This window comes from Panthera pardus, unplaced genomic scaffold (assembly GCF_024362965.1).
Source record: "Panthera pardus isolate Hobbes unplaced genomic scaffold, ASM2436296v1 HiC_scaffold_16, whole genome shotgun sequence".
Classification (NCBI taxonomy): domain Eukaryota; kingdom Metazoa; phylum Chordata; class Mammalia; order Carnivora; family Felidae; genus Panthera; species Panthera pardus.
Window position 1 is genome coordinate 113,928,380 of NW_026526721.1, and position 19,054 is coordinate 113,947,433.

General features: G+C 40.1%; 1 protein-coding gene and 1 pseudogene across 3 annotated transcripts in view; one reads left to right on the forward strand and one right to left on the reverse strand.

Annotated features, from left to right (window-relative positions):
* Positions 1-1,041: 1,041 nt before the first annotated feature.
* Positions 1,042-15,905, reverse strand: LOC109258004 (SREBP regulating gene protein-like; annotated as a pseudogene).
* A 2,855-nt stretch (positions 15,906-18,760) lies between these two features.
* TM4SF18 (transmembrane 4 L six family member 18) overlaps positions 18,761-19,054 on the forward strand; it is a 30,671-nt gene continuing 30,377 nt past the window's right edge. For 2 of the 3 annotated variants that reach the window (XM_019439282.2, XM_019439289.2), the window contains exon 1: positions 18,761-19,000. The gene's annotated coding sequence lies outside the window, so the exon portion shown is untranslated. The remainder of the gene's footprint in view (positions 19,001-19,054) is intronic. The other variant, XM_019439273.2, reaches the window with a different exon arrangement.

Consider the following 19,054-nt stretch of genomic DNA (forward strand, 5'->3'; position numbering starts at 1 on the left):
AGGGAAAATCCCAAGCAGGCTCTGTGCTGCCAGAGCAGAGCCTGTTGCAGGGCTTGAATCCATGAAACCGTGAGATCATGACCTGAGCCAAAACCAAGAGTCAGATGCTTAACTGACTGAGTCACCCAGGCACCCCAACTGGAGAGCCCTATAGATCTTTGCCAAGTTTCTCAAGGAATACCAAAAAACTCTGTTTATAATGTAAAGCAAACTTACGAACTTATATCTCACCTCCATGGCAGCTGGCCCCAAATCTCTCTCAAATTACCCCCAATTTTCTTAACTTTCCTCATTCCCTTCCCAAGTCCCTTTCCAAACACAGCTTCCACTCTTTCCTAGAAGTACAGAGTAGCTGCTTAAAAGCGCAAGCTCTGGGGCTTACCTTGATGGTTTCAAATTTCTGTCACCATTTAACTGGAACAGGTACTTGGCATGTGGTAAGTGCTCAATAAATGCAACTGGTTATTTAAATCCTACTGGCTTCTCCAATATCTTTTCTTTCTTTCTTTCTTTCTTTCTTTTTTTTTTTTTAACTTGGCCTCTTTTTCCATTAATACAAAAGAAATGTCTATTAGTTTTCCAGGGCTTCCCAAACAAATCGCCACAAACGTGGTGGCTTAAAACAACAGGAATTTATTCTCTTGCATCTCTGGAGGCCAGAAGTCCAAAGTCAAGGTGTTGGTAGGGCTGTTCCTCTCCAGAGCTCTAGGGGAGACTCTGTTCTTTGCTTCTTCAAGCTCTCGTGGGCTTTCAGCATCCCCCGGTTTGTAGCTGCATCACTCCAACAGCTGCCTCTGTCTCCACATGGCTTTCTCCTGTGTGTATCTCCTCTGCGTGTCCACGGGAGTTTTGTCATTGAGTTTAAGGCCCACCCAGGTAATACAAGATGATCTCATTTCAAGAATTCAACCTGCTGTGAAATGACCCTGGGTCCTTCCTCTTGTGGGTAGCGAGTGGGGAAGGACTGGGTATACCTGTGATTTAATTTTTTTTCTTTTACCCTTGTCATGATGAAGATATCAAATCAGCAGCCAGCATCAACTACTTGGGAACCTGGGATGAAGCCCTGCATTCAGCCGAACACGATTCAAAGTGATCTTCCAGGGCCATGAAGAGGTTCTGGAACGCCATAGCTGCCCGGTGGAGGAAGCGCTCCAGAAGTTGCCTGCAGGGTTGCGTCCAGGAACACGCAGTACCCGAAAGCACCGCAGGAGCCGTTGGGCAAGCAGCCGTCCCAGTGGTACTGCTTTGTGCCAGGCAAATTGATGTTACAGCAGCCATGCCTTTCTTTCACAAATGTAGTCTAGCTCATCTGTGATGAGGTGCTTCCCTTGGATGGAGTCCCAGCATTGGTTGCCAGGAAGACTGCTGTTGCCCAAGTGAAAACGAACTTTCTACAGAATGGGCGGTTATGGTCTTGAACCTGGAGGAGATTCCAATCTCTCACTGCCCTCTCCTCCTATCTGAAGGTGCTGGTGAGGAAGTGGAGAGACAGCGCCAGAAGACCAGGGTCAGAACCTACCTCTTCCAGAGGAGCCAGTGCCACACCGGTTGACTATTCAAATTATTAGGTCATTACTGTCTCCTGAATGGACCCTGACAGATAAAACAGCTTCTGGTCATAGTCTTCCAGAGATATTCTATGGCTGTGCTGTGTGTGTGTGTGTGTGTGTGTGTGTGTGTGTGTGTGTGTGTGTCTGTCTGTCTGTGTGTGTCTGTGTGTATGTGTGTGTGTGACATTTCTTTTGTTGCATAATTAGCAATATTCTGTACAATGTTTTCTTTTTCTTTTTAAATTTCTTTTAATGTTTATTTTTGAGAGAGACAGAGAGAGAGAGAGAGAGAGAAAAGAGAGAGTGGGGGAGGGGAAGACAGAGGGAGACACAGTATCTGAAGCAGTTTCTAGGCTCTGAGCTGTCAGTACAGAGCATGACGCTGTACTCGAACTCACCTACTATGAGATCATGATGAAAACCTAAGTCCTAAGTTTAACCGTCTAAGCCACCTGGTGCCCCAGTTTTCTTTTCTTTCTTTCTTTTTTTATAACTCGCCATCATTGCATATAGGCACACATATATTTGTCTCATGTTTAACAACTACATAGTATTCTGTTGTACAGATATGTCATCATTTACTTAACCATTTTCCTATTGGAAAATTAGATTATTTCCACTCTTTTCTCCTTACAAATACTACAGTAGTATTTTTTTTTTTATTAAGAGAGAGGGTGAAAGTGAGCAAGGGCAGAGAGAGAGGGGACTCACCTGAAGGGGTACTCATGTTCTCCAGAACCCAGGCCTGAGCTCACCCAATAGGGGGCTCATGCTCACAAACCAGGATATCATAACCTGAGTGGAAGTCAGATGTTTAACAACTGAGCCACCCAGGCACCCCCACAGTAGTATTCTTTTTTTTTTTTTTTTTGGATGATAGGTTTTTTTTTTTAATTTATGTTTTATTTTTTTAATTTACATCCAAGTTAGCACATAGTGCAACAATGATTTCAGGAGTAGATTCCTTAATGCCCCTTACACATTTATCCCATCCCCCCCCCCCACAAGCCCTCCAGTACCCTGTTTGTTGTCCATATTTAAGAGTCTCTTATGTTTTTTCCCCCTCCCTGTTTTTATATTATTTTTGCTTCGTTTCCCTTGTGTTCATCTGTTCTGTGTCTTAAAGACCTCATATGAGTGAAGTCATGTGAATTTGTATTTCTCTGACTGACTAATTTCACTTAGCATAATACCCTCTAGTTCCATCCACGTGGTTGTGAATGACAAGGTTTAATTCTTTGTGATTACAGAGTAATACTCCATTGTATATATATACCACTTCTTCGTTATCCATGTCCATCAATGGACATTTCGGCTCTTTCCATACTTTGGCTATTGCTGATAGTGCTGCTATAAACATTGGGGTGCATGTGTCCCTTCAAATCAGCACACGTGTATCCTGTGGATAAACGCCTAGTCATGCAATTGCTGGGTCATAGGGTAGTTCTATTTTTAGTTTTTTGAGGAACTTCCATACTGTTTTCCAGAGTGGCTGCACCAGTTTGCATTCCCACCAGCAGGGCAGAAGAGATCCTCTTTCTCTGCATCCTCGCCAACATCTGTTGTTGCCTGGGTTGTTAATGTTAGCCATTCTGACAGGTGTGAGGTGGTATCTCATTGTGGTGTTGATTTATATTTCCCTGATGATGAGTGATGTGGAGCATTTTTTCATGTGTCAGTTGGCCACCTGGATGTCTCCTTTGGAGAAGTGTCTATTCGTGTCTTTTGCCCATTTCTTCGCTGGATTATTTGATTTTTGGGTGTTGAGTTTTATAAATTCTTTATAGATTTTGGATACTACCTCTTTATCTGATATGTGGTTTGCAAATATCTTCTCCCATTCTGTCGGTTGCCTTTTAGTTTTGCTGATTGTTTCCTTCGCTGTGCAGAAGCTTTTTATTTTGATGAGGTCCTAATAGTTCATTTTTGCTTTTGTTTCTCTTGCCTCTGGAGACATGTTGAGTAAGAAGTTGCTGTGGCCAAGATCAAAAAGATTTTTGCCTTCTTTCTCCTCAAGGATTTTGATGGGTTCCTATCTTACATTTAGGTCCTTCACCCATTTTGAGTTTATTTTTGTATATGGTGTAAGAAAGTGGTCCAGGTTCATTCTTCTGCATGTCGCTGTCCAGTTTTCCCAGTCCCACTTGCTGAAGAGACTGTCTTTATTCCATTGGATACTCTTTCCTGCTTTGTCAAAGGCTAGTTGGCCATATGTTTGTGGGTCCATGTCTGGATTCTCTATTCTGTTCCATTGATCTGAGTGTCTGTTTTTGTGCCAGTACCATACTGTCTTGATGATTACAGCTTTGTAGTATACCTTGAAGTCTGGGACTATGATGCCTCCTGCTTTGGTTTTCTTTTTCAAGATTGCTTTGGCTATTTGGGTCTTTTCTGGTTCTATACAAATTTTAGGATTGTTTGTTCTAGCTCTGTGAAGAATGCTGGTGTTATTTTGATAGGGATTGCATTGAATATGTAGATTGCTTTGGGTAGTATTGACATTTTAACAATATTTGTTCTTCCTATTCAGAAGCATGGAATCTTTTTCCATTTTTTGGTGTCTTCTTCAATTTCTTTCATAAGCTTTCTATAGTTATTCAGTGTATAGATTTTCCACCTCTTTGGTTAGATTTATTCCTAGGTATTTTATGGTCTTTTGTGCAACTGTAAATGGGATTGATTCCTTGATTTCTCTTTCTGTTGCTTCATTACTGGTGTATAGGAATGCAAGCGATTTCTGTGCGTTGATTTTATATCCTGCAACTTTGCTGAATTCATGAATCGATTCTAGCAGTTTTTTGGTCGAATCTTTTGGGTTTTCCCTATAGAGTATCATGTCATCTGAGAAGAGTGAAGGCTGACCTCCTCCTGGCCGATTTGGATGCCTTTTATTTCTTTGTGTTGTCTGACTGCAGATGTTAAGACTTCCAATACTGTGTTGAATAACAGTGGTGAGAGCGGACATCCCTGTGTTGCTCCTGACCTTAGGGGGAAAGCGCTCAGTTTTTCTCCATTCAGGATGATATTAGCATTGGGTCTTTCATATATGGCTTTTATGATCTCGAGGTATGATCCTTCTATCCCTACTATCTTGAGGATTTTTATCAAGAAAGGATGTTGTATTTCGTTAAATGCTTTCTCTGCATCTATTGAGAGGATCATCTGGTTCTTGTCTTGTCTTTTATTGATGTGATGAATCACATTGATTGTTTTTGCGGATATTGAACCAGCCCTGAATCACAGGTATAAATCCCACTTAGTCGTGGTAATTAATTTTTTTAATGTATTGTTGGAGCCGGTTGGCCAATATCTTGTTGAGGACTTTTGCATCCATGTTCATTAGGGAAATTGGTCTATAGTTCTCTGTTTTAGTGGGGTCTTTGTCTGGTTTTGGAATCAAAGTAATGCTGGCTTCATAGAAAGAGTTTGGAAATTTTCCTTCCATTTCTATTTTTTGGAACAGCTTTAAGAGAATAGGTGTTAACTCTTCCTTAAATGTTTGGTAGAATTCCCCTGGAAAGCCATCTGGCCCTGGACTCTGTTTTTTGGGGAGATTTTTGATTACTAATTCAATTTCTTTCCTGGTTATGGGTCTATTCAAATTTTCTATTTCTTCCTGTTTCAGTGTTGGTAGTGTATATGTTTCTATGAATTTTTCCATTTCTTCCAGATTGCCCATTTTATTGGTGTATAATTGCTCATAATATTCTCTTCTTATTGTTTTTATTTCTGCTGTGTTTGTTGTGATTTCTCCTCTTTCATTTTTGATTTTATTTATTTGGGTCCTTTCCTTTTTCTTTTTGATCAAACTGGGTAGGGGTTTATCAATTTTGTTAATTCCTTCAAAGTACCAGCTTCTGGTTTCATTGATCTGTTCTACTGTTTTTTTGGTTTCAATGGCATTGATTTCTGTTCTAATCTGTATTATTTCCTGACTTCTGCTGTTTTTGGGTTTTATTTGCTGTTCTTTTCTCAGCTTTTTACGGTGTAAGGTTACGTTGTGTATGTGAGACCTTTCTTCCTTCTTTAGGAAGGCCTGGATTGCTATATACTTCCCTCTTATGGCTGCCTTTTTTGTGTCCTATAGGTTTTGGGCTGTGGTGTTATCATTTTCATTGGTTTCCATGCACTTTTCAATTTCTTCTTTAACTTCTTGGTTAGCCCATTCATTCTTTAGTAGGATGTTCTTTAGTCTCCAAGTATTTGTTATTTTTTCAATATTTTTCTTGTGGTTGATTTTGAGTTTCATAGTGTTGTGGTCTGAAAATATGCATGGTATGATCTTGACCTTTTCATACTTTCTGAGGGCTGATCACATCCCAGTATGTGATCTATTCTGGAGAATGTTCCATGTGCACTGGAGAAAAATGTATATTCCGCTGCTTTAGGATGAAATGTTCTGAATATATCTGTTCAGTCCATCTGGTCCAGTGTGTCATTCAAAGCCATTGTTTCCTTGTTGATTTCCTGTTTAGATGATCTGCCCATTGCTATAAGTGGGGTGTTGAAGTCCCCTACTATTATGGTATTATTATCAATGAGTTTCTTCATGTTTGTGATTAATTGATGTATATATTTGGATGTGCCACATTTGGAGCATAAATGTTTACAATTGTTAGGTCTTCTTGGTGGATAGACCCCTTAACTATGATGTAATGCCCTTCTTCATCTCTTGTTACAGTCTTTATTTTAAAGTCTAGATTCTCTGATAAAATTATGGCTACTCCAGCTTTCTTTTGTCGACCATTAGTATGATAGATGGTTCTCCATCCCCTTACTTTCAATCTGAAGGTGTCTTTAAGTCTCAAGTGGGTCTCTTGTAAACAGCGTATAGATGGATCTTGTTTTCTTATCCATTCTGTGACCCTATGTCTTTTGACTGTAGCATTTAGATCATTGACATTTAGAGTGAGTACTGAAGATATGAGTTTATTGCCATTATGTTGCTTGTAGAGTTGGAGTTTCTGGTGGTGTTCTCTGGTCCTTTCTAGTCTTTGTTGCTTTTGGTATTTATTTATGTATGTATTTAGTTTATTTATTTAGTTTTTTCTCCCCTCAGAGAGTCCCCCTTAATATTTCTTGCAGGGCTGGTTTAGTGGTCATGAACTCCTTTAATTTTTGTTTGCTGGGAAACTTTTAATCTCTCCTTCTATTTGGAATGACATCCTTGCTGGAGAAAGAATTCTTGGCTGCATATTTTTCCAATTCAGCACATTGAATATATCCTGCCACTCCTTTTTGACCTGCCAAGTTTCTGTGGATAGGTCGTCTGCAAACCTGATCTGTCTTCCCTTGTAGATTAAGGACTTTTTTCCCTTTGCTGCTTTCATGATTCTTTCCTTGCCTGAGTCTTTTGTAAATTTGACTATGATATGCCTTGCTGATGGTCCATTTTTGTTGAATCTTATGGGAGTCCTCTGTGCTTCCTGGATTTTGATGTCTATGTCTTTCCCCAGGTTAGGAAAGTTTTCTGCTATGATTTGCTCACATAACCCTTCTACCCCTTTTTCTCTCTTTTCATCTTTTGGGACCCTTATGATTCTGATGTTATTCCTTTTTAGTCAGTCATTGATTTCTCTAATTCTTAAATCATGGCCATTTGCCTTATTCTCCCTCTTTTTTTCTGCTTCATCATTCTCCATTGTTCTACACATAGCTGATTCTCTGCTCTGCCTCATACATCTTTGTCACTGTGGCATCCTTTCTAGGTTGCAGCTTGGTTATAGTGTTTTTTGTTTCATCCTGACTAGATTTTACCTCTTTTATATATGCAGAAAAGGATTTTAATCAATTTTTGACTCCAGCTAGTATTCATATTCTCGCAATTCTAAATTCTGGTTCAGACATCTTGCTTGTAACTGTGTTGGTTAAGTCGCTGGCTTTCCTTTCTTCCTGCTCTATCTTTTGGGGTGAATTCCTTCATTTTGTCTTTTTGAAGGGAGAAAAGGAATTGATAAGGTAAAAAAAAATTAAAATAAAAATATTAGAAACAACACACACACACACAAGTGAAATAAATGATGCTAGATCCTAGGTGTGTTTTAGTCTGGGTGTGGAAAGGGGCTTGATAGATTAGAGAAAAAAGGGGAAAGAAAAAAAAGGAAATCATTTGAAAATTGAAAAAATACATACACTGAAATAGAATAAAATGAAATGATGGAAGTAAAATAGAGGTTGAACAAATTTACACAAAAGTAAAAAATATAGTAGGAAAAAAATTAAAGAAAAATATTTAATAAAAATTGAAAATAATAATAAATTTTTTCTGTTTCTGTATTTAAGAATAAAAAAGGAAATTGAAAGGATGGACCAGTGAACAGACTGAAATATTATTGAAATTACTTTGTTTTCCCCTAGAAGTCAAACTATGAAGGCATTTATAGTCCAGAGACTAAGCAGCTGGAAGGATTTGTGTTCCTGAAGAGCAAGGTCGGCCCAGTTGGGCGGGGCTTAGTGTAACAGCTCTACTCTCCACTAGATGGCGCTGCTTAGCTTACTGAGGTGGATTGTTGCAGTGGCGCTTGTTGGTGTGTGTGCGCATGCACAGGAGTAGTAAATATGGCGTCACCCAGCCACCCAGCCTCTAGTATCAGAATTCTGTTCTGGATCAGCAATCGCACACCCGTCCTTCATTTCAGCTTTCCTCCACTCCCCACTTTTACACTGTCCGTCCTTCGTTTCAGCTTTCCTCCACTCCTCGCTTTTATACTTTCCGTGACCAAGCCCCAGGTAGTACCTCTCTCCCGAGTTTTGTCTCAGATGCGGCTGTTTTCCCCGGCCTCTTACTTCTGAGGGACTGTGGCTTTGACCTGTTCTGCCCCTCTGCGGAAGGTCTCACCGAGCAATGGCTGGGTGCCGGCTGCACCCAGGAACGTTCACGGGACCATGCTGCTGCTGGTGACCAGAGACTGTGGCTGGGTGCCAGCCTGCCTCAGAAAAAGTTCACGCGATTGCGTGGCAGCCGCATTTCAGGGATTATGGCAAATCACAACACACATCTGGCAGCAGGCTTCACCCCCAACGACCTTGTTCCAGCACCAGCAAATGTGGTTGTTCTCCCGGCTCCACTGGGACCTTTGCCTGTGGCGGTCTACACAGCCTCTACCAGATGTCCTCCCAGCAGGGGAACCACCTCTCCCCATGTGGCCTGAAGACCCTGGACTTCACTCTGCTCCCGGGGATTCGCCCTTCTCACCAGAGCACCACCAGGTATTGAGCTGCAGAGTTTCAGACTCTGCGCTCCCCCTGTTTTTAGAGTCTTAATGGAATTTAAACCCTCTCCTTTCTCCTTTCTCCCTTTTTAGTTTAGTCTCTGTGGCTGTTTCCAATTTTCCACTTTCTCTCCAGCTGCTTTTGGGGGGGGGGTGCTTTTCCCGTACTCTCCCTCCCACCCCAGTCTGCGTCCTCTCTTTGCAAGCAAAAACAGCTCTCTGCCCTCTGCAGCTTCTCTCTGCCCCAGTTCACCTTTCCGTGCCGCGTTCCTGCTGAGTTCTATGGTTCAGGTTGTGCAGATTGTTGTGTTAATCTTCAGATCAGTTTTCTAGGTGTGCAGGATGGTTTAGTGTTGGTCTGGCTGTATTTCATGGATGTGAGAGGCAAAAAAAACTTCCATGCTGTTCTGCTTTCTTGGCTCCTCCCCCCACCCCCAGTAGTATTCTTATTTGCGAGGTCCATATGCCCACGTGCAAGCATATCTTATCTGGAAAATCACTTCCTGGAAAAGATTCTACCTTCTTAAATTCTCTCCAAACTATCTCCATGCTGACTTCTTCCACCATATCACAGGTATTTTTCATTAAAAAAAAAAAATATGTATTTAGTGTTTTTTATTAATTAGAATTAAGAAAGCATTTTGCATGTAAAATCCATGAAAAACATAATCCAGGGAAAATTATCATCAGATATTTGAGGAATGTCTATACACACACACACACACACACTTTTTCCCAGAATTTAAGTTTCTTCTTGAGAATCCATTATGCACTTTCTAAAGTTAATAACATTTTTCTCATACTTGCATCAAACTGACTGCTAAAATAATAACATAAAAACAGATGAAAATATTTTAGTACATTGTGAATTCCACCTATATATAACTTGATTGATCATTTTATTCTTATAGCAGTTAACTGGCTGTATCAGGTGCTGTCTCTGACATTTACACTTCTTGTATTAGTGTATCTGTTTTCTTGATCACCAAAATATCTTTCACTTTTCCTTTTCCTATTCTCTATCCATTCAATCTTCATGTCCTATTTTTCTTTTTTATTTACCTTTTTAAAAATATTTATTTTTGAGAAAGAGAGAAACTGAGCAGGGGAGGGGCATAGAGAGAGAGAGAGAGAGGGACACAGGATCTGAGGTGGGCTCTGTACTTATAGCAGACAGACCAATTTGGGACTCAAACTCACAAATCGTGAGATCATGACCTGGGCCGAAGTTGGACACTTAACTGACTGAGTCACCCAGGTGCCCCATTGTTTTCCTTTTTTTGAATTGAGGTATACTGAGATATAATTTCTATACAGTGAAATTCACACCATTAGGTGCACAGTTTTGATAAATATACGTAGCTCTGTAACCACCACCATGATAAAAATACTATATAAAATATTTTCCCATACCCAGAAAGTTCCATGTGCCCCTTTGTAGGCAACTCCTTCCCATACCCTAGCACCTGGTAACTATTGGTCTGATTTCTGTATCAATGGCTTTGACTTTACCAGAATGTCCTATCTATGAATCATACAGTGTGTAGTTTGACTTCTTTCACTTAGCATAAGGCTTTTGAAATTCATCCGTGTTGTAGTATCGGTTTATTCCTTTTTGCATGGTGTTTTGTTTATGAATGTACACTTTACCAATTTACTAGTCAATACTCCCAATTTTGGTGATTATGAGTAATGTTGCTCTAAACATTCCTGTCAGAGCATTTGTGTGGACTCCTGTTTTAGTTTTCTTGAGTAAATACCTAGTAGGAAAATGACTGGGTTGAATCATAAGTATATATTTAATTTTGTAAGAAATCGCCAAACCCTTTTCCAAAGTGGCTTGCTTGGCATTCTCCCCAACATTTGGCCTTTTTTATTTCTGATGGAATTACTGCACTTGTCTCTGCAATGATCTCTTAGTTCTATGCCTTCCAAACTCTGATCCGTCCCTCAAATGAGCCTCTAAAATGCTCTCCAGTCTTAAGTAGTCTGACTTCCTGGGGATAAAGTCCAAACTCTTCAGCCTGACGCACACAAGGGTCTTCAAGCACTGAGGTCCTTCCTCACCCACCCTCCCTGCCACATTCATTTCCACTCAGGCAGCTGGACACTGGCTCCAAGTTGCAGAGTTGGCCCCTCTTTCCTAACTCAGTCCTTCTGGGTAGCCTAATGCAGCTGTTTGGGCAGAGCATTTATTTTCTATTTTGAATTCCCAGCATGAATACACTCCATGAATTTTGGGTACATTTATCCAACTGAGTGTGTCTACCAGGTACTTTTTTTTTCCAGCTATTTTTTATGAAAATTTTCAAAAACTCGAGAAAGTTGAAAAACTAGTACAATGAACATCCAGATTCAGTTCAACAGTTGTTCACATTCTGTTATGTTTGATCCCTTTATCTATCTACCATGCATTCATTTTTTCCTCCCCCTGCCCTCCTCTCTCCTCCCCTTCTGATTTCCCTCCCCCTCCCCTCCCCGCTCCCCTCCTCCCCCTCCCTCCTCCTTCTTCTTCTTCTTCTTCTGCTTCTGCTTCTCCTCCTCCTCCTCCTCCTCTTTCTCCTTTTCCTCCTCTTCCTACTTTTGCTAAACCATTTCAGATTTCAGATGTTTGCTAAACCATTAGCAAAATACACTTCAAGTGTATGTATCTCCTGAAAATTAGAGCAACCTCATTTGTAACTACACCATTACTTTACCCAAAATAAATTTAAGACCCCTTCTAATATTGTCTAATACTCTCTGTATTCAGAGTTTTGTAATTATCCTCAAGATATATTTCACCTCATTTTCCAAGCCAAGCTCCAATCAAGCATGATACAATGCATTTATCTACCAGTGAATGTTTAACTTTGATTGAGTCTCATTTTGCCCAACTACCTGTTTCTTAACCTTGGTGATTCAGTTCTTTCCCTGTCCTTTTAAGAAATCTCCCATGAACCCCCAGTTCCATTCAAGTTCCCTTTGCCTGCTGTACTTCCATGAAGCCTATGCTTAAATCTACTAGAGATTTGACATTTTGTATCACAAACCTTTTGTTGGACTTTTCTATTTCCCCAATTAGACTCTGAGCAGAGTGCATGTTGAGGGCAAAAAATGGGTGTTCTTTGCCTTCCTGCTAGATGACAATTGCTCAATACACATTTAAAGACTAAACGATGGAATACAGTTCTTTAATCCCTCCCTGTGAAGAGCTGCAATAAATAAATGGACACTGAGGCCTGGGGCCAGGAAGAAGAGGGAAAAGAGCAGGTAAGATAAAAGTTTTAGAGGTCATTCCAAATATAGAATACTGCTTGGAGAGCTTTGAATATGAATTGTATACTTCTTCCCCTCTCTCAGTAGGTGAAACACTAGGTGTTTACCTTTAACTAGAGATAAACATAGAGTCTAGCAGTCCCATAAACACTTTTGGCCAGATAATTCTCGAGAAAGAATTATAAACACAAAAATCAAGGCTACTGCAAGCCAGTGGTCCATTTCTGTTTACACAGCTGTTCTACTGCTGCTTTTAATGTATTTTTAAGGAAACATCCACTCCCAGTGGGTCCCTAGATTGGGCCATGACTAACACTTTATGCCCCTGGTCACTGAAGAAAATCACAATTCATCCACTTTGAACTTTAGGGATGAAGTTTCTCCCTGAATATTAGCCTTTTCAGCAGTTAAATTTTCATCTTTGTGGCAAACTTTTTTCAGTAAACTTGTTTGAGATACTTCCTTCTTCTCCACTTCCCATCATCTGTAGGATTACTTTCAGGATCCCACGTTAACTTTGATTCCAAAGTGACTCAGAAGCTGCACACGAAGACTATTTTAGGTGGAATGTTTCCTCCTGAGTCACCTTGTCCCCTGGTAGCAAGCATCCTGCGGATATCCTCAGCTCTGCCGTGGAGAACAGGAAGCCAACGCCAGAAGCAGCCAATAAGCACAGCAGCCAGAGACTCTTCCTGGTTCCTGGAGGACCAGCAAGAAAATCCTGATTTAGTAAGAATTCCTTGGCAAGAAAATTGGGAGTTTACTGGAGACAAATGGCTTCAGGAATATTTTTTTTTTTTATGAGTACACATATTTTTTTCAGGAGGCAGGTTATAAAAGAGTGTTCTTAGAAATGAACTTAAGTACATTTTTGTTTTTTTTAGTTGTCCAGGGAGACTTCATTAGATGTTTGTATTAATGGGATAACCAAAATAAGGACATTACTCAACTCCCCCTTTGACAATTTTTAAAACGTTTATTTATTTACTTTGAGAGAGCAGAGCATGTGCGGGAGTGGGGGAGGGGCAGAGAGACAGGGAGAGAGAGAATCCCAAGCAGGCTCCGCACTGTCAACACAGAGCCCTACATGGTCACTTAACTGACAGAGCCACCCGGGTGCCCCTCCCTTTTAAATAATTTTATCAAGTTTTCCAGCCTGTCATATTCTCTTCATTCACTTCTGTCACTCTTACTGAACAATCTTCCAGATGACAATTAGCCCTGCTCTTCCTCAAGTCTTCATAACTACCTGTGACAAAAACATCACTGGAGACATCTTTCTGGGCTTGACTAAGACTGGGGAATATTAGTCATGCGTGTTGCCCTTCCATGACCCTGTCTCCACAGCAGACATCAATAATGATCTAACTAACCTATCTGGCCTGTGTATCTCTCTAACTGAAACCAGCGTGTCTTTAAAATAATATTGTAGGCAGCCACTACCAACGAATCAGAATATCCAAATTCAAAACCCATTTGCAATGAAGAGGGGATTGATGCACAGAAGTGTATCAGGCAAGGGTAGATGAAGAGTCCAAAGAATATAAAAGTCTTGGACTTAACGTCTAATAGTTGAGCACGTTTAAATTTTTTTTCTTAGATCCATTTTTTTTTCATATGCAAAATGAGATTAATAATGCCTTTGCCTCAGTGTCGTTGAGCTCATTTTTTGTTTTAATGTATGTCAGAGCTTCTTAACACTGTTTCTAGCTCAAAAAAGAGATATTCATTAGATACCAATTCATCATTATTTTGAGGGACACCCTGTTTAGGGGTGACCATTCAGCTCAGACACTAAAATTTACTGGAAGCAATAGCATTGAAACAAGATAGAAATTGGTCAACGATTTCTATTCTCTGTAAACTTAAAAAAAAAGGTATTCCTAGTTACTCCTCTTCAAAGTGAAAAATATGAACAATAAAAACCTTTACAAAATCTCAACTAAACCCTTTTGATTCTTTTTTCCAATCCTCTTGCCTCCCACCCTGCCTCACCACTCACTCCCATGGCCACACCTTATGTTAATCTGCTGGGGCTGTTATAACAAAATACCACAGACTAGTGGGTTTAAACAACAGAAATTTATTTTCTCACAGTAATGGAAGACAGAAGTCCCAAATCAAGATGTTGATAGGTTTGCTTTCTCCTGAGACCTCTCTCCTTGGCTTACAGATGGCTGCCTTCTTTTGTCCGATGAAGGTCTTTTCTCTGTGCACCTGGGTATCTCTTTGTGTGTTCAAATTTCCTCCTTTTATAAGGACACACGTCAGATTGGATTAGGGCCCATCCTACCAACCTTGTTTTAACTTAATTACCACTTTAAAGGCCCTATCTCCCAAATAGAGTCACAATCTGAGGTTATAAGATTTAGTGCTTCAACATATGAATTTTGAGGGGACACAATTCAGTCTATAATATACTGTTAGACTTTATCTTCATCAATTTTGGAAACATCTTAATCTCAAATTCCAGTATCCCACTTCTCAATTACTAAATTCTATCTTTCTACCACTTTCTCTTTCTGCTACCCCAAACCAGTAATTCTTCAACCACACTGGGACACAATCTCCAAATCCAGCCTTTTTTATTTGAACTGTTCTTCACATTCTCTTATGTCCTTACTTGCCTTCTTTCTTGCACTAAGTTCCACAGTCCATCAATGTAATCACTCTCTTACATACATTCTTGAGTCCTTTGCCCCTCTCTCCTCATGGTACTTGTCTAGCAGAATACCAATCCTGGTGATTCCAGCTTTCTTTCTACTCTCCCCGCACCTCTGGAGCTAAACTTCACTAGAAAAAACACTCAGTTATGTTGCCTAGTCTCACCATAAATTCATGACCTCATTGGGCCCTCCCTGCCTGCTGGTGATCCTGCCACATTGCTGTAGACTATTCACCATCCTAGGCAACTGTTTCATACCTTTTTCTCTTTCTCCAAACCTTTAATACTCTCTCCCACTCTCATTCTTGGCTGGTAAACCTGCTTCGTGTTTCACTGAGAAAACAAAAGCAATCAGAAATTCCCACTACTTTCAATCCCATCTGTTCAGTCTTCCCTTCTGTGAGTAGGACTGAAGTGTCCAGGCTGTTAAGACCAGCTCCTCTATCCGTGTGCATGCTCCCACCCCTTCTCATTTACTCGAGGACACGTTCCAACAATTCTCTCCTTTCTCTCTTGCATCATCAAACCCTACCTCCCCTCCCCCACTCTCAACAAGAACATGCCCATCAACGTATGGACATGCTATAATTTTTCCCATTAAAATTTTCCCTTGACTTCCATTTTACCTCCAGCTATTGCCTCATTTTTCTGCTCTCCTTGGAGTAAAACTCCAAAAGAGCTCCCTTTGTCTCTCTTTCCAATTCCTCTCTTTCCATTCTCTCATGAACCCATTCCAGTTACACTCCCATGTCTATTGCACCATCAGAGTTTCTCTTATCAAGGTCATTGGTGACCTCCACGTTGTTAAATCCAATAGCCAACTCTCAGTCCTCCCATATTACTTGCTCTATAGGCAGCATTTGACTCACTTGATTACTTTTTCCTAAGCCAGAAACTCAACTTCTAGGATAAGCTTCTGGTTTTTCTTCTAACTCACTGGCCACTTCCCAGTCTCCTTTGCTGGCTCCCTGTCATTCCCTCAAACTGAAGTCATTGGACTACCCAGGACTCAGTCCTTGGGCCTCTTTTCTGTCTACACTTATTCTTGTACTGTCTTATGGCTTTAAATACCATTCAAATGCTGACAACTGTCATATTACTCCATCCCACATCTCTCCCCTAAACTTCATATTTGTATATCTACTGCCTAATTGACATCTCCACTTGGATTTTAATAGGTATCTCAACACTTGGAATGTCTGAAACTTACCACCTCATCTTCCCCCTCCCAAACCTGCTCAACCTGTTGTTTTGTTCATTTCAGTTAATGACAATTTCATTTTTCCAGTTGCTTGGGCCTTGAACTACGTAGCCCTCTTTTTTTTTTTTTTTTTAATTTTTTAAAATGTTTTTTATTTATTTTTGAGAGAGAGAGAGAGAGAGAGAGAGAGAGAACGAGTGGGGGAGGGGCAGAGAGAGAGAGAGGAAGACACATAATCCAAAGCAGGCTCCAGGTTCTGAGTTGTCAGCACAGAGCCCAACGCAGGGCTTGAACTTGTGAACCACCAGGTCATGACCTGAGTTGAAGTCAGATGCTTAACTGAATGAGCCAACCAGGCACCCCCCCCCCCCCCCATATAGTCATCTTTGATGCCTCTTTTTCTCTTATACTCAATCCAGTCTGTCACCAAATACTGTTGATTCTGTCTTAAAAACATGCAGGGGTACCTGGCTGGCTCAGTCAGTAGAGCATGTGACTCTTGATCTCAGGGTAATGAGTTTGAACTCCACATTGGGTGTAGAGGTTACTTAAAATAAAATCCTTAAAAAAAATACATACAGAATCCAACCTTTTCTTACCATCTCTGCTACTTCTGTCATGGTCTAAGCCACTATTATCTCTTACCTGGATTACTGACATGACTTCAGAACTCATCTCCTTTCTTTCAGCTGGATCCTTTACAACCTATTCACAACACAGCAGCCCTGGTGAGCCTTTTAATATAGCAAGTCATTTTCCTACTCGAAACTAATCTCAGATGTTACTACTTTTCCCCTCTTGCACTTGGCTCCAGCCACAGCGGTCTCTTTGACAGAATTAACTTCTACCTCGGGGTTTTTGCACACTTGCCATTTTCTCTGCCTAGAATGCTTTCCCCCAGTTTCCCTGTATGCCTCACACTCTCTGCTTCCTTCAAATCTTTACTCAGATGTCACCTTCCCAGTAAAGTCTTTCCTGACCACTCTGTTCGAAATGATATCCCCAACCCCATTCTCTGGCACTCCTACTTGTCCTTTTCTTGATTTATTTTAGCCACACTTATCATTACCTGACAAGCTGTATTTTTTTTTTTTTTTTTTTTAATCATTAGTCTTCCCACAGTAGAACGTAAGCTCTACAAGGGCAAGGATTTTGGACTGTTGTGCTCACGGATCCATCTCTCCCCACCTCTTAGAACAGTGCCTAGCACATAGGAGGTGCTCAATAAATATTCAGTCAGAACTGTTGCTTTTCCCATCATCTTAAGGGTTCAAGTAAATATGATTTTAGTTTGCTTCTATGTCCCTGGGGGAAAAAAAAAAAGATTTAATGACTAGACTTTGTGATACACTTTGCTGGAAAACACTGTACAAAACAGAAAACAACAAAACAAAACAAAACAAAATCACATTTACCAGGGGGTACCAAGTAATCTCTTTGGAACCCATCATAGAATAAGACTGTTAGTTTCTAGGTTTGTTTTATTTGAATCCAAAAGTGGTTCAAATATCTCAGTTTTTGAAAATAAGCACTTTAAATATAATATAATTTAAAATTATTTATATAAAAATAAGTTTTTATTCTCTTGAGTTAAAAGTATATATGTTGCTAGAATATTAGTACTCTCTGGAGGACACCAGAAAATTACTGTAAACACTCTGGGATCAAGATTTTAAGAGCTCATGATACAGATATTATTTGGGTACCAAGAGAAGATAAATAAACAGACTTTACTTTTGATCTCTGTATTATTTTGACAATTAAGTCCCTCTAACTTCCCTTCTTCTTCTTCTTCTTCTTCTTCTTCTTCTTCTTCTTCTTCTTCTTCTTCTTCTTCTTCTTCTTTTAATGTTTATTTATTTTTGAGAGAGAGAGAGCACGTGCATGTGTGTGCACAAGTAGGGGAGGGGCAAAGAGTCGGGGAGAGAGGATCCCAAGTGGGCTCTGAGCTGACAGTAGCAAGCCCCATGGTGGCTCAAATTCATGAGCCATAAGATCATGACCTGAGCTGAAGTTGGATGCTCAATGAACTGAGCCACACAGGTGCCCCATTTCTTTTTATTATTACTGGTGGCTCCTATTTATTGCCTATTCCTTCCATATCACCTGACACTGTGGTTTGCACACATAATCTTGTTTAATCTCCACATTATTCTTCTGAGGAAGGTAACTTTTTTTTTTTAATTCCCATTTCATAGATGAGGAAGTTGAGATTAAGAAAGTTAAGTTGAGCAGGGTTCTGACATTACCAATAAAGGAGCGGCAATGAGGCCGGGCAATCCTTGAGTTCCTTACCACCATTGTCTACATCACTTTTAACATATTAGTGTCAGAATTCCTTCCCTTAATCCTTTCCTCATGCCATCCAAATTGGAGGAGATCTGTGACTCTTTCAATTTAAGACAATCATTTGGAATGGAGAATTCTTAAATCCTTGTTTCAAACTTATTGCTCATAAAGTCTTAATCAAATTACCCCAATTCTTTTACCCATTTTCCTAAACAGTAAGAAAGATATGAATTTAATTCTGTTATTTTTCAGAGAGATAGTAATAACAGGTATGAACTCTTAGAAGGAAAGCTTTACTGGTATTACAACAGTAAACTCACCAACAGTGTTATCTTGTTTTTCTCACTCACCAGCCTGTCTCTTTCTTTGTTCTTTTTGTGGCCCCTACAGTTTGAACAAAGTTTGGTGATAGTGAGCACAAAATAAAGAACATTGAATAAAAGGCTGGTATATAAAGTCAGGATATTTGAGCAAGCGCACCACATACTATGCTATGATATAAACTCTCTTGTTCACTGTTGGATGAAATTTGCCAGATTCAGTTCCAACCCCCACAACCCCAACTTCCTTCTTAAAATTATGCTCAGGGTTAAGTCTTCAGTTTTCTAATCCGGAGGAAAATGACTTATTTTAAAATGCAGTAAAAACACCGCATTCCTTTGGCACAGGATGAAGACCAGCTCAGCTCTTCAGCCGTTGATCATTGTCTATTGTTCTCCAAACAGTAAACCACTATTTCACACCAAGAGACTGTGAGCGGCAGTTCTGGCTGAGTCCTGAGCTTTTCATGAATATGAAGTAAAGGGCTCTGACCCAGAAAGTGGTAGGTAATCTCAAAGAGAAAAAAAAAAAAAAAAAAAAAAGGACAGGTAGGAAG